This window comes from Schistocerca serialis, chromosome 1 (genome assembly GCF_023864345.2).
Source record: "Schistocerca serialis cubense isolate TAMUIC-IGC-003099 chromosome 1, iqSchSeri2.2, whole genome shotgun sequence".
In the NCBI taxonomy this organism is placed as follows: Eukaryota; Metazoa; Arthropoda; class Insecta; order Orthoptera; family Acrididae; genus Schistocerca; species Schistocerca serialis.
Genome location: NC_064638.1, coordinates 916,804,237 through 916,818,308, shown reverse-complemented (window position 1 = coordinate 916,818,308; position 14,072 = coordinate 916,804,237).

The window sequence follows — 14,072 nt, the reverse complement described above, 5'->3', positions numbered from 1 at the left end:
TGTTGGAATGAAATATAGTTATGCACTTTTAACAAATTTATCATATACAAAAATACCTTATCTTGACTGTTGTGACCAACTGCTGTCAAAACAAAAATCTAACAGACATTTTTACTTAAGCTTGTTTAAAAGGCCCTGTTAAGAAATTCATCTATAGAGTAGTATTGATACTATGTATTGGGCTATTGGTTGGAAACAACAAATTTCATTATGGAATAAATGTACTGAGAAGCAGTGGTTAGAATACCCAGTTCTCTGAACAGGTTTCTACATGATGTTCATGAATTTACACCCTGAATGAGTCTTATGATATGCTTTTTCTCAGTTTGATGCATTACCCCAGTATATGATCTCATATGACATAATAGAAGGATATTAAGCAAAGCATGCAAGTCTTTTTTGATGTTTGTATCTCCTGCATCTGACATCATTTGGACTGCAAATACAGAGTTGTTTAGGTGCTTCAGCAATTCTGTGGTGTGCTCTTCCCAACCAAATTTGATATCGAGTTGTAACCCCAGAAATTGAACACTGTCTTTATCTTTGATCTGCATGCTGGAAGGAAATCTGTTACAGGTTCTGAACTGTGTTTAGTGGGTCTTTTCAAAGTTTGATGACCCTGAATTAGCTTTGAAACATTTCTAAATCTAGATACTCTTCAGGAAGAATTTTAAGGTTGATATTAGTGTGACTCATGTTTACTGCTTGTTTATGATTACCCATGAAGCAATTAATATGCACAGACTTAAAACACCATACTTTTGAATTATGACAGTAAAACTTTATGATCTATCATGTCATAACTTTTGATAGGTCAATAAACACTCCTGTTGACTCCTGTTTTATGTCTCTCAGGCTTAGTATATGTTTAATGCACTTATGTGGATGTAGAACCAATGGCTCTACCCACCAATAATACCACTGCCATATTGCAGCAGGAACAACCATATCTTTGCCAGATCAGTTCTCTCTAGTATGCGCACTATGCTATATGCATTGCATATACACTGTGAGAAGAAAAGTATTCATAGTAAGTGATGGGAGTGTGAGTGATTATTCATCATCATAATTACCATGGCCACTCCCCAGTACCTACACACTCATAAATGGCATTTATTGTTGATTGATATTTCTTGAATCTGTTTGTCCATTTAGTTAAAACTGTCACAAGTTTATTATGCATAATTTTTTCTAATTTTTGAAATGCACCAATTCCACAATTTTTTTATAAACTGCAATTACTGTAATTGTTATCAGTATATAAGGGAAAAGTGCCTGTTTGGAATGAGCAGTTACACAACTGTTGGAGTGGTTCAATTAAGTTCAGAGCACTATTTTTGAAGACTATTACAGACACACCATCAATTCCTGCAGAGTTGGAGTGTTTTAGTCCTTTTATTGTTTTTGATACTTCATTATGTGTACCAATATTTTTGTACATTGGACTACTACATTGCACTTATTTTACATTTGTTTAGAGTGCATATTTTTGTTTATGTTTATAATATCTGCAACACTTGTAAAGAAGTTGTTAAACATGTTAGCTACTTCTAACAGGCTTGTTGCTGTTCAGCTTTCCCTTGATAATGTTATATTTTTACAAGATGCTCTATTTTCTTTCTGTATAATGCTTCACGTACTGATAGACTTAACTTTATTTTTTAAAAATATGTTATGTTCATCATCATGCATTGTCTTTGGTATTATTATTAATTTTCTTTGCACATTGAAATATTTTTATTATAAGTGTAATTCAAGCAAGCAGCACAATATGTGTCGCAGTCTCGTCTTCTGGCATGAAACCCATTACTCCCCTTTGTGATCCAGCTATTTATTCGAGAACTGTCCCCTATCACCACAGTTTCCTGTGGAAATGCAATTTGAAAGTAACATGTTAATACATCAATCAAGTGTTAAATTTTCATTTAGGCTGTTAAGTTTACTATCATTTTTCTTTGTCTGGTAACCTGTCATAATAGTGTATGTTACCCTGTCTATAACATCTACATGTAGTAAAAGACATCTTGTTGCCCATACTGTATTTTACTATGAAGCCTAGTATTTGAGTCAGATGTGTATTAAAGCCTGCACTAAAATTTTTTGGACCAGTACTTACACCAGAGACTATGCCCTCCGCAAGCAAGTGCTCTACCAAATGAGCCATATAAATACAACCTATAATCTGCCCTCACAACTCCATTTCTGCCACAACCTCTTCTCCTACCTTCAAAACTTCACAGATATTCCCCTGTATATCTTGTGGGACTAGCGCACACTTTTAATCTGCCAGGAAGTTTCATATCACTGCACAATATGTTTCAGAGTTAAATTTCATTCTGGAAATATTCCAATAGGCTTTGACTAAGCCAGTCTGCACAGGAGTGCTTGTCAGAGATTTAACCATTTCTTCACTCTGACACATCCTAGAATTTGTTTTGAGGAATATCAGTGAAAACACAGAGAAATTGGTAACGATACTTACTAATAATGCAGAGTTTTTTTAGTTGCACTTTGATTTAATGGTGGAAGAAAGAAAGAGTTTGTAGGTGTGTGATTGGCAAGTGTGACTGCTCATGTTGATGAAGGGCAGCTTCTTGCAGTTAGACCCCTGTGCTGGCCAGACAAAAACCGTGCAAAATCTCAAAAAATCCTCTTGTGATGGTTTTCAATTTACTAATAGAAAGCCTGTGTACTTGGTTGATAGAAGTGGGATACAGTGCCACATTCTGATGCATCAATAGCCAGATGAAAAGGCCCTTTAAATTTTTGATATCCTAATAATGGTGACTCTGTTAAACGAGTTTTCATCTTATTAAACTCTGACCTACTGTAATACCACAATCAATTTTGGGATTCTGTATCCTATTCCAGTCTCATCTCCACTCTCCTAAAGACAGCATATATGTAATATTAGTAATTTACACCAATTTAAACTGCTACTTTGACTTTGTCATTTCTGGTTATATGTATTTGAATACATCAAAGATTTTTTGTGCAGCAAGTTAATAACTTTCACTAATTTTGACATTGTTCACATTGTGGTTTAGCAGTATATATAATGAAGGAAACATGTTGGATTTAAAACTAATGTACCACCACAATTTACACACAATACAAACTATAGGCCTGTGCTAGGAATAAAATTGTTGTTGCAATAATGAAGTAATTAATGATTAAAGTTCTGATATTTCAAATAATTGAGAGACAGCTATTATTATGTTTTGTTAAATCAAAAATAATTTGTATCCCTAATAGAAATATGACATGATGATTTTTCAGTCAGGATCAACCATGGTCATGTTCTTATGTCTGTTCCAAACCTTAAAAGCAATATTTGATGACAAATTTCTGGTAAGACCAGTGAAGAATCCTGTGGACAAATCACAAGGCAGGCAGAAAGTTATCAATGTGAAACAATGATACAACATCTGAGCTCAATAAATTGAAGTGTATTGTAACAGTCTGCAAGGACTGAATGAAATCAGCTTTAGACATTCCAGCTAAAGAATTACATCACCAGAACTACCTAAAAGCCAAAAAAGCTTATAGAAAAGCAGTAGAGGAAGCAAAAAAGAAATATAATGATACATACGTTAAAGAGGCCCAAAATCCTTGTAAAGCTGCCTGGATTCTTGTAAATGAGAACAGAAAGAAGACTACCTCCTGCTTAAATTCATGTAGCCCTGATGACTTCAATGAATATTTTGTCAGAATAGTGGAAAAGACAGTGAGTGAAATTCCACACTCTGACCTAGATCTGACTGCAAACATAAGAAATGCAGACAGTTGCAGTATTCAAAACTGGAAGGAAGTACGCCCTGAAGACATGATAAAAATTGTGAACTCCTGCAAACACTCAGAAAGTGTAGACATCTATGGCATGTCCTGCACACTGCTAAAGAAAATTACTGCAGAATTAGATTAACCACTAGCCATAGCAATAAACAAATGTCTATCTTCTGGTGTCTTCCCAAACTTTCTTAAACTGGCACGCACAGTAGCAATATATAAGAAGGGGGATCCATGCGAGGTGTCCAGCTTCAGACCAATCTCAGTGGTACCAGTACTAGCCAAAGTTACTGAGTCTGTGATGCACTGCCAGGTACTGAATTACTTTGAGGAAAACAACTTATTCCAAAACACACATCACGGATTCCGCAAAGGGAGATCAACAGTGACAGCCACACTGGACTTATTAAAAATGATTCGACAGAGTTTTGAAGAGAGAGAGACTGTGGCACTGACACTCTGTGACCTCAGCAAAGCCTTTGACTGCATCTCACACACAACACTAATAGCCAAGTTAAGATGCTATGGTGTTGGAGGTGTTGTTCTATCAACACTCCAATCTTATTTGGAAAACCGAAAGCAAGTAGTATCAGTGCATGGAGCAACTTCTCTTGAACAAAAACTGGAACATGGAGTGCCCCAAGGATCTGTCTTAGGACCTCTCCTATTCCTCATATATGTCAATGATATGAGCTGTAATAGTCAAATGTTACAGTTTGCAGATGACACTACCCTTATTGTCAAAGGACATACAACTGCAGAAGCTCTAGGTGCATCAAATTTGATGTTTGAAGACATAAAAGAATGGTTCATCATAAACAAAATGAAGATCAATGGAGAAAAAACCCAACATTTGATATGCAGTCTAACCAACATTGAAGACCAAGAAAACATGGAGACTGTCAGACTACTGGGCTTCAAGATTGACAGCAAACTCTCCATGAATGATCACACTGCATATGTATGCACCAAACTCTCTCGTGTGATATACCTCCTGAGGAAGCTGAAGAGGGTAATAACTGACCAGTTTCTCACAATAGTCTACCATGCACTCTTCCACAGCCACATTAGCTATGGACTGTTATTGTGGGGACACTCCTCAGGCTGCAAAGATGTGTTGCTATTCCAAAAAAAGCCATCAGGATCATATCCTCTAGCAAAAGACTGGACCACTGTAAGCCTGTTTTCAGCAGGCTAGGCATAATGACTGTTATTAGCCAGTATGTGTTTTTTTGCCTCATTTATATAAAAGAAAATCAAAGAACTTTTAGCGTAAGACAAGAAATACATAATCATGACACTCGCTGTAAAAGGAACATTGAAATGCCAAGGTGTCACCTATCAAGTACACAAGACAGCTTTCCAACAGTCACCCTAAAAATGTACAATCAACTGCCTCCAGAAGTGAAATCCCTGCCACCTGAATTATTTCGGAAAAAAATTGCTCAGGACTTGAAACAACATCCACTATATTCCTTGGAAGAGTTTTTCAACAGTGGTTCTAGTGAATGGACAAAATAATAAATATTGTTATGTTTTATACATAGTTTTGCCTAAATTTAATCTTCTTTTTATGTTCTCAGTTAACTGCACATTTAATTTTGTGTTTTACTTAAAGTACATATTTTGCCAAAATGAAACTTTATGTGTGTGATCTACATGGTTTTGTAACATTTTGCTTTATGGTATTTTCATTTGCTGATATGAAGTTTTACTTTCCTGTTTGGTTATATTTCATTTTCTCTATGTTCTATGTGTTTTGTGCACTGCATAAATATTTTCTTTTATTTGTAATATAAATTTTGTATATGGTGTTGTATAAATATTAGTTGATAAACATTGTATTTGTGACACAGTCTGTCCAGCCATGGCTGGTAAACGACGAAGATATAGTAATAAAGTAGTAATAATAATAATAATAAAGTTAGTTAATAAAACTGTAATTATGACAATATAGAAAATGTAAAATTTTACTCATACAAAATTTAATTAATTGAATCTAGGCCTTTCATTCAATAAAACTAATTGCTATGTTCAGCTGTAAATGATAGGATAATTCTCCTCTTAGTAAATAAAATCATCATAATTAGCATTTTCTTTGGGCCTTTGTCCCACTTCAACGTGGTGCCAGCCTTGTTACTACGGATTTGGCAATGTTTGTGTCAGAGGGTGGCTGGATGCCCTTCCTGTCAGCACCCTGCACCCCCCAGGACAGAATTAGTGTACACCAGTTGTCTGCATCTAATGTAAGCCATGAAAGAGCGCAAACGTTTTCAAATGTCTGTGAGTCATGGAAATAAGGCAGGATGTGGGGATCAGCCTGGTATTCACCTAGGGGGATGTGGGAAACCGCCTGAAAACCACATCTAGGCTGGCCAGCACACCAGCACTATTGTTAATCTGCCGGGCAGATTCAATCTGGGGCCGGCACACCTACCCAAATCCAGGAAGCAGTGCATTAGTGCCCTCGGCTAACATGGTGGGTCCTCTTAGTTACTAAAATAATATATGCAAATTAATGAAATATATTGTTGCAGTGATAAAACATGTAATTTATAGTCTTAATAGAAACAGATCTTTCCTGTGTTTGTATGAAATTATTCATTGTTATTCCATGTAATTTTCTATGTAATTCGGAAAGATGTAAATCAAAACTTTAATTGTTAAATACGCAAAATTAAATATGTAATAATAACAGTAATTGTTTGAAATCATGTAAATGACGCAGCTGTGATGTGCATGCACCTGTGCCAGGTCACGTGGCATTGTGGTTCTGGCAGTTTCTCACATGCGAACACTGCAGGAGGGCTGAGGTGGGGAGCATGAGGCAGTCCTGCCATATTCTCTCTTTGGTATGGTGCATATGGGCAGTGGAAGTATTTCCCATGCAAAAAATATGGCCTTTTAACTGGTTAGCCATTAGCCATTGGGGTTATACCTTCTACCACCGCAATGTTTTCAGATCATAAAAAGGGACAGATGATTCATTGTCAGGGTATTGAATAAGGAAGTAAGAAATATTATAAAATCAAGTGATCTAGAAGCGAGGCAGGAAAATAATACAAGATAATCTACTTGTTGCCTGTTATGCTGATGTATCTCTATGATCTGTTACAAAAATTTGAAATGGCATAATTTCCACAGGTATGACCTCTTTGTGCTCCTGGAAAAATGTGTCCAAGATATGAAGTATCTAGGTTTCAGTATCATTACTTGGATATGGATGTAATAAGAGATGTTATACTACATACATGTGGACATGACATTTCCTCAGCAAGCTAGAAACAATTGAGAAGTCATCATGAATAATAATGTTTTAATCAGCCCATCATGATGAGAAAAAGCATTTCAGTGATTGCATACAAACTAATTATAGGAGAGCCTACACAAATGAAGTAGTGGTCGGCAAAATTCCAAAAGAGTGTGGTGATTCTTATATTTAATTTGTTGAAATGTATTGCTGGCAAAGGCAGATCTACTTTCATGACAATGTTTTTTGAACAATGTGAACTGTTCCTCTCACAAGACAGATATATTTAATTTGTTGAAATGTATTTCTGGCAAAGTCAGATCTACTTTCATGACAATGTTTTTTTAACAGTGTGAACTGTTCCTCTCATAAGACATATCTGGCTAGTTTCCGCATTCCTGTTGAACACATTACTCTTAACTACTGACGATACACTGACCATCATGTTGTGTGATGTATCAATTGCTTGCTTTTCTCAATAACAACTATATTATTTGCAAATCACAGATTATCAGTTTGGCAAGCTGTGGGTGAGTAAATGGCATCTGGCATGTGTGTGTCATACTGCCTGAAAGGTATGCTCATCATTATTTTAATACTGCTCAGATGAAGAAAAGGAATAAAATCCTTTGGTAAGTTTCCATTCCAGTAATTCAGTGTTAAAAATACAATGGGTTATGAGGATTTAGCCAAAATTCCAAGAGAACTGGCAGTTTATTTTTGTGTGAATTGTTAATCTCTTCTCATTCAGAGAAACATCACCATTTATGACAGTAATGGCCTCATTTCTCTTGTTGGTAGGTTTAACTGTACTATTTTTGCCAAAAAACAGTATAATTTGCACAAACTCATTTTTTGAGCAGCTATTGAAAAAGAATTCTGAAACAGAGTGTCTCATTAAACAATTAATTGGCGACCAGAGAAATCAATAGCTTACAAAAAACCTCATTGTGTCAGTTTGTGGTAACATACAAGAAGAAATTTCATGTTTATTTTCATACTAGGAATCTCTTGTTTTACTAGCTTTGATACCTCTTAAAAAATTATTGTCACTGGAGTGAAAAAAATAAAATAGAAAGTACAACTTCTGGTATATCACCATAGATAAGAAAGTTCAGTGCGTTTAGCAACTGGAAAAATACTCTTCTCCTTGTGCACCAACATTCACCAAAATCTTGTTTCAATGTCACAAAAGGCTAGGAGATACAAGGGAATATTTCATTCTCGCAGGTGTGGGATGGTGAGTGAATGTACTACATAAGATCCATTTTCTTGAGAACAGAGACAGATAGACACCTTCTCCCAAGTCTAAAGAAAAATTCAATATGTTATCTAAATTTCATATGCAGCAACATACGGTGTAATATGCATAAAATGCAAAATCGTAGCAATCCCTATTTTTCATTGTAAACTTTTCAAATTTTGTGTAGTGTCTTACTAAAAAGTGTACATCGCAATAAGTACGACTGTTAGTGAGAGGATGAGCACTTTGCCACAAAGCTGATATATAATGCTACAAACAAGGCAAAAATCAAATATTTTTACTAAATAGTTTCTATAAAATCATTTGAGAAGGATTACAGCACACATGCACTTTGGTTCTGTCAGCACATAGCCTTGCCAATCGGCACATGCGAAGTATGTGTACACATCTCAATATGCACAGGACTAGCATGACAAGTGCAGAACGCACGTGTTGCACTGTGGCACTGTGTCATGTCACATGTGCTGTATGCGTCTCAATTTGTGCTTAGCCTTAAGGCAGTCTTCACTCAGTCTTCACATCATTTTTATGCATGTAGTCAGACTTTGTATGTTTGCTACCGAAAATCTAGCATGCGAAATAAAATTCTTTTTGAGCAAGAAGTATTGAAACTTATTCACACTATTACATAACTCCCATGCCGTGATGCAGTAACATCGAGATGAACCTACAGCAACATCGAGAAGTAGGACCCCAGATTACATAAGATACTGTGACGATGATCGCCTTCTTTGTTTCTTTGCTTGTTGTCCTTGGGGTTGACATACTGGCTACAAAATAGGGGGTGTAAGTGCAGTACTGTCTACTGTAAATGATGTAACTGACAGGTGCATTTTTTGTGTTTCACAGTTATTTACTTCCACTTTTCACAACCCCCCCATATACACTTTTTATGTACCCAATGCACTATTGCTTAACTTTCAATAAGCCCCATTAATAGTTTTCAGGTGAATATCCACATACTCCTACAATAGTTTATTGTTGAATAGCTATGAGAAGTAAAAACCTAACCACAAAGTTAACAGTTCTTGGAGAATAGAAAGGTGCATATGGAGCAGACAGAGTCATTGTTTTAACATATGGCCTAATTGTGTAACACTTACTTCACAGTTAAGTTGAAGTATTGCTGTTGTTGTAATAATCACAGGTTTCTCATCTGAAACTTACCCGAAGACTGACTGTCTCGTGTCCAAAATTTGGGCCCTTATATATCCACATAATAATAGTTACTGAAACTACACATTGTTCAATTAAATTAAATCTTAACTCATTAAATTAACTGAATACATCAAAAAATTCTGTCTTTTTAATGGTTTCTTCTACTACAAAGGTTAAGCTGAATAATGATGAAATTAACAAATATCTTTAATCAAACAATACTTTTGAAAAACTGTTAATTACTTTGGAATTAATTAAGGGCTCTGCTAACATGTTTTCAAATAGAGCCCAATAAATACTTGAAGAATGCTATTGTTTTGTTTAAAACTGATGGCCAATCATTCTCTTTTAAGAAAATTCAGATTATACTCACATATGTTAATGATAATCAGTTAAAATTAAAAAAAAAAAAATGAATTTAAGGAGGAGGATGGCAAAATGACAGGGGAAGTAAAAATATGCCACCTTGCTTTGTCACATCACCCCCTCATTGGGCTCACCTGCTAGATATTGCAAATAGCTAACAGAGCAATTCAATGCCCACAAGTGACCCCATAAAGTGGGTTAAAATCTACACACAAAAAAATATTAACTACAGAATCTCATCAAAAAATACAGTACATATGTTTTTTAAAATTTATACTTATATGAACTGGCCATATGAAAATCCCCATACAACATATTTACATACAGTGTATTGTACAATTGCACAAAATATCCATAAAAGTTATACTTTTAACAAAACGTTAGGCATCTTCATCATAAGTGGTGCCCTTTTTGGTTAAGCAAAAATTACATTTAAAGGTACATTTCATTATATGCATGTCCTGTCTTGCTTAACAAAAAATTAATCCTCATGGGTAGCAAAGAAGTTAAATTACATTGCGCATTGCGGTTCATTTTTAGACAAAAAGTTTCACTTGCTCAATGTTTAGTAATTTTCACAAGCACTTTCACTTTTTCACCAAGTTGTCCATACCTTGAACAGGTCCACGTGGCAGTTATCAAGGAAATGAATTGCTATTAGTTCCTTCGGAGGTGGTTCTCCTCCGCCACAGTACAGGAAAAAATCAGACAAAATACCCTACTTTAGTACACTTACTTTTTACTTCTAACTTAAGTCTAAGAAAAAAAATGTTTAACGCTAATGGCAAATGATAGTCATCACATCATAAAAAAATACATAATATATGGTTCTCATAAGATTACAAAAATTATCACTAAATTTGACTGTTGTATGAAAGGTGATGACTAGAAAAACTTTTAAAATCAAGTGCACATTACACTACAAAACATTATTCTGAGTTGTAACTGTTTGAAAATGATTAAACTTGAAAGACTTGGGTTTCTTGCCCATTTGCAAAGTATCACCTTAGTGTCTAAAATATGTACATTACCTTTAGTAAAAACTCAAGGTGTGCAGTAGCATCGATTTACTGATCATCATATTACAAAGAAGGATTATTCACCATCACATAACTTAATTACTACTCGAATCAAAATTAAGGGGATGGAAGTTGTACCAAATCCATGCCTACTTCTCTCCACTCAACTCTCAGCACTATTCTCACTCAAACAGAAAATTAAATCCTCACAAAGTCACAAAATGTTACCGAATAGTTGACCTGTCAGTATATTCACATCAGTCTCACACCACAGTTATCAGTTAATCAGCAAAAGTACTTTTCTTCATCCCAGTATTACCACTTCAAGCTCATAATTCCTCAGAACACAAACAGAAGTTTTCAGATAACCCATAGATCCAATAATGCAGCATTATGTGACTTGTAAATATTGCTGTTTCTGTTACTCTTTCGTTTGTAGCTGTAGTGTCATGAATTGCACAATATAAAGAGTACTGAAAGGTTGCCTGGTTAAAAAATAGATCATCAAGATAGTTACACCACATTTTTTGTATATTGTTATCTTTTTCATTACTCAAACATGTCTGTCAGCTCCATTATATTACTTACCTTTCTTACCTTGTTAGCCAGTTGAGTGCATTCTCAAAAGTATCTCTACTGCAGAGACAGAATCCCTAACCATTAAGACCCTAACATTATTCATTGTTTTATTACTTTCTTAATTACTTCATTAACTAATAAATAAACACTAGCTCTGCTTATCTAATGCAAAATTGATTCTACTGAAAACACTCCACAGTAACAGATCCTTATGCTAAGGCAAACATGACTCTCACTACCAATCAGACAAATTATCACTCAGAAGAACTATTATTTGTTTGTCATTCTAGCTGGAAGGGCAATATACATACAAATCTTGCTTATTCTTTCCACACACATTAGTCCAGGCAACTATGTAAGTTGGAATTCCTTAGTGTTAGAAAAGGTTGTACCATGACACAGATAGGTAGCTATCTTCACTGAACACAAACACTTCCATTATACCACATTTAATATTAAGACCTAGTATTCAAGATGGTTTATACTGCATATTGCCTTTTCTGCTGCACTAAATTATACTAACTTCACACATGAGCTGTTTACTGCAGCTGTTAATTATTGTCCACACAGAAATTCTTTAACCATTGTACCAATTTACTTCCTTCCACCATCTTATGATTCTATTTCTTATAGCTACTACAACATAATATATACAAATAACACTATAGAAATCTTTTTGTAACATATTTCTATACTAAAGAATCCTACTGTACCAAATTACATGAAACTTGAGGACAGAATGGCTTTTGATTCACTTATAAACTACGGACAGGACAGTAGAAGAGTTTGACTGCCGCAAGAAACACAAAAAATGGGGCAGACAGCTGGAGTAAGCATTATCACCACTAATGAATCCAACAAAGGATGTTGAACCCCCTTCTTGCTATTTGAACCAGAAATTATTCTCAAATATTACATCAATGCTGATATTTTGAATCACCAAGAAATTGCACTCCAGCAGATGTCCTACCCATTCCACAGTTAATAGTACCTCTTGTTTCACACTCTTTGATAGCTTACCAGTAGAACCAATAATTTTTATTCCTGACACATGCGTTACCACTATACCCTCTGTGTTCTTAATAGATTCAAAAAACACCTGTGAAATGCCATTCACATCACTACCACTGTCCAGTAAACACTTAACAAGCATACCTTGTACTTTTGCAGTTATTACAGTTTGACACACTTCCTTTTTACTTACCACATGATCTTCTTCATACAACACATCCTCATTAATCCTTTCCCTGGAAAAACTATCATCCTGCTTATCAAAATGATTATCAGACACAGTCAAATGGCAGACAGCATGGTCCTCTTCCTCATTACCACTCTCAAACTCTTAACTCTTCCTTGGGCCTAATATTATCACCCTTTTTTTCTCTCTTTACTTACCACATGGCCGTCATCATCAATTATAAATTCAAATACCTCATCCTCATCACTACTGGATTTGTCACCGCTATCATCATCACAACTACTGTCAGAATCAGACACACTGTCACTTTCACTGTCCTTAAATACTTGACTAATTATTTGATCCTTGTTTCCAGTATTAGACCACAAAGCAAAACACTTGAATTCCTTATGTTCTCTTAAAAATTTAACATCAATTTTGACACTCTGGGCATTTTGATAAATAGGAACACACTCTATTTCATCACTTGATTTTATTACAATAACTTCCACCTCTCTTTTTACAGGATAAGCATTGCTACCCACACCATCACTCAACATCTCACTAGAATTAGAAGTTACACTTGTCTTACTACTGTCATTTACATTACCCTTACCTGTGATTACAGCACATTTATATACTATTGGCTCTTCATCACTACCTGCTCTAGTGCGAGCCAGAACTGGAGCATTATCTAGTTTAAATGGTTTGGTCCAGAATTAAAGTCATCTCCTCCATTTGTTTTACTTGAATTTCTCCTACCATTTCTGTGCCCATTCTGGCTATCCCCCACCATCCCAGTCCTTGAATTTCTTCTGTAGTTAGTCTTGTTCATTCTATTTACCTGAAATTCTTGACTTATTCTTATCAAAATAATTCAAAAAATCACTAATATTACCCTTAGGGGCAGGTACAAGCAAGTCTCTAATTTTTTGAGACAACTTAGTTTCCAAACCCATAATTAGGGCCTACTGTTTCACTGCCTAGCTCTATGTCCAAATATTTCAGTTTGTTTATCCAAAGCTGTCAGAAACCTTTCACAGTACCCTTCCTAGTGTCAAATCTCTCTCCTCTCCAAAATTCACTCAAAATTCTCTGCTGCTTCTCTTTGGACCAATATTCATCTAAAAATGCTTTCTCAAAGTTCTGCCACAAATTAGAACTATCATCTACATAAGTTGCCCATCCATAAACATCCCCTTTCAGAAAACCTCTCACAAATGACATTTTCTCTTTGTCATTCCATTTTTCAGGCAAATCATTAATTTCCCTAATAAAATCCAGTGGATGCACTTCCCCATATGGTTCAATATTATTAAATTTCTTACAACTAACAAATGAAGGATTGTTTGGACACTACATACTCTATGCTTTAGATTTTGTACCTCTTCCATCTTTTTCTCTATTGCAGAATATTTTGAATCTACATTTTTATTTACGTTTACCAGTTTTTGCTCTACTGCTACTGCA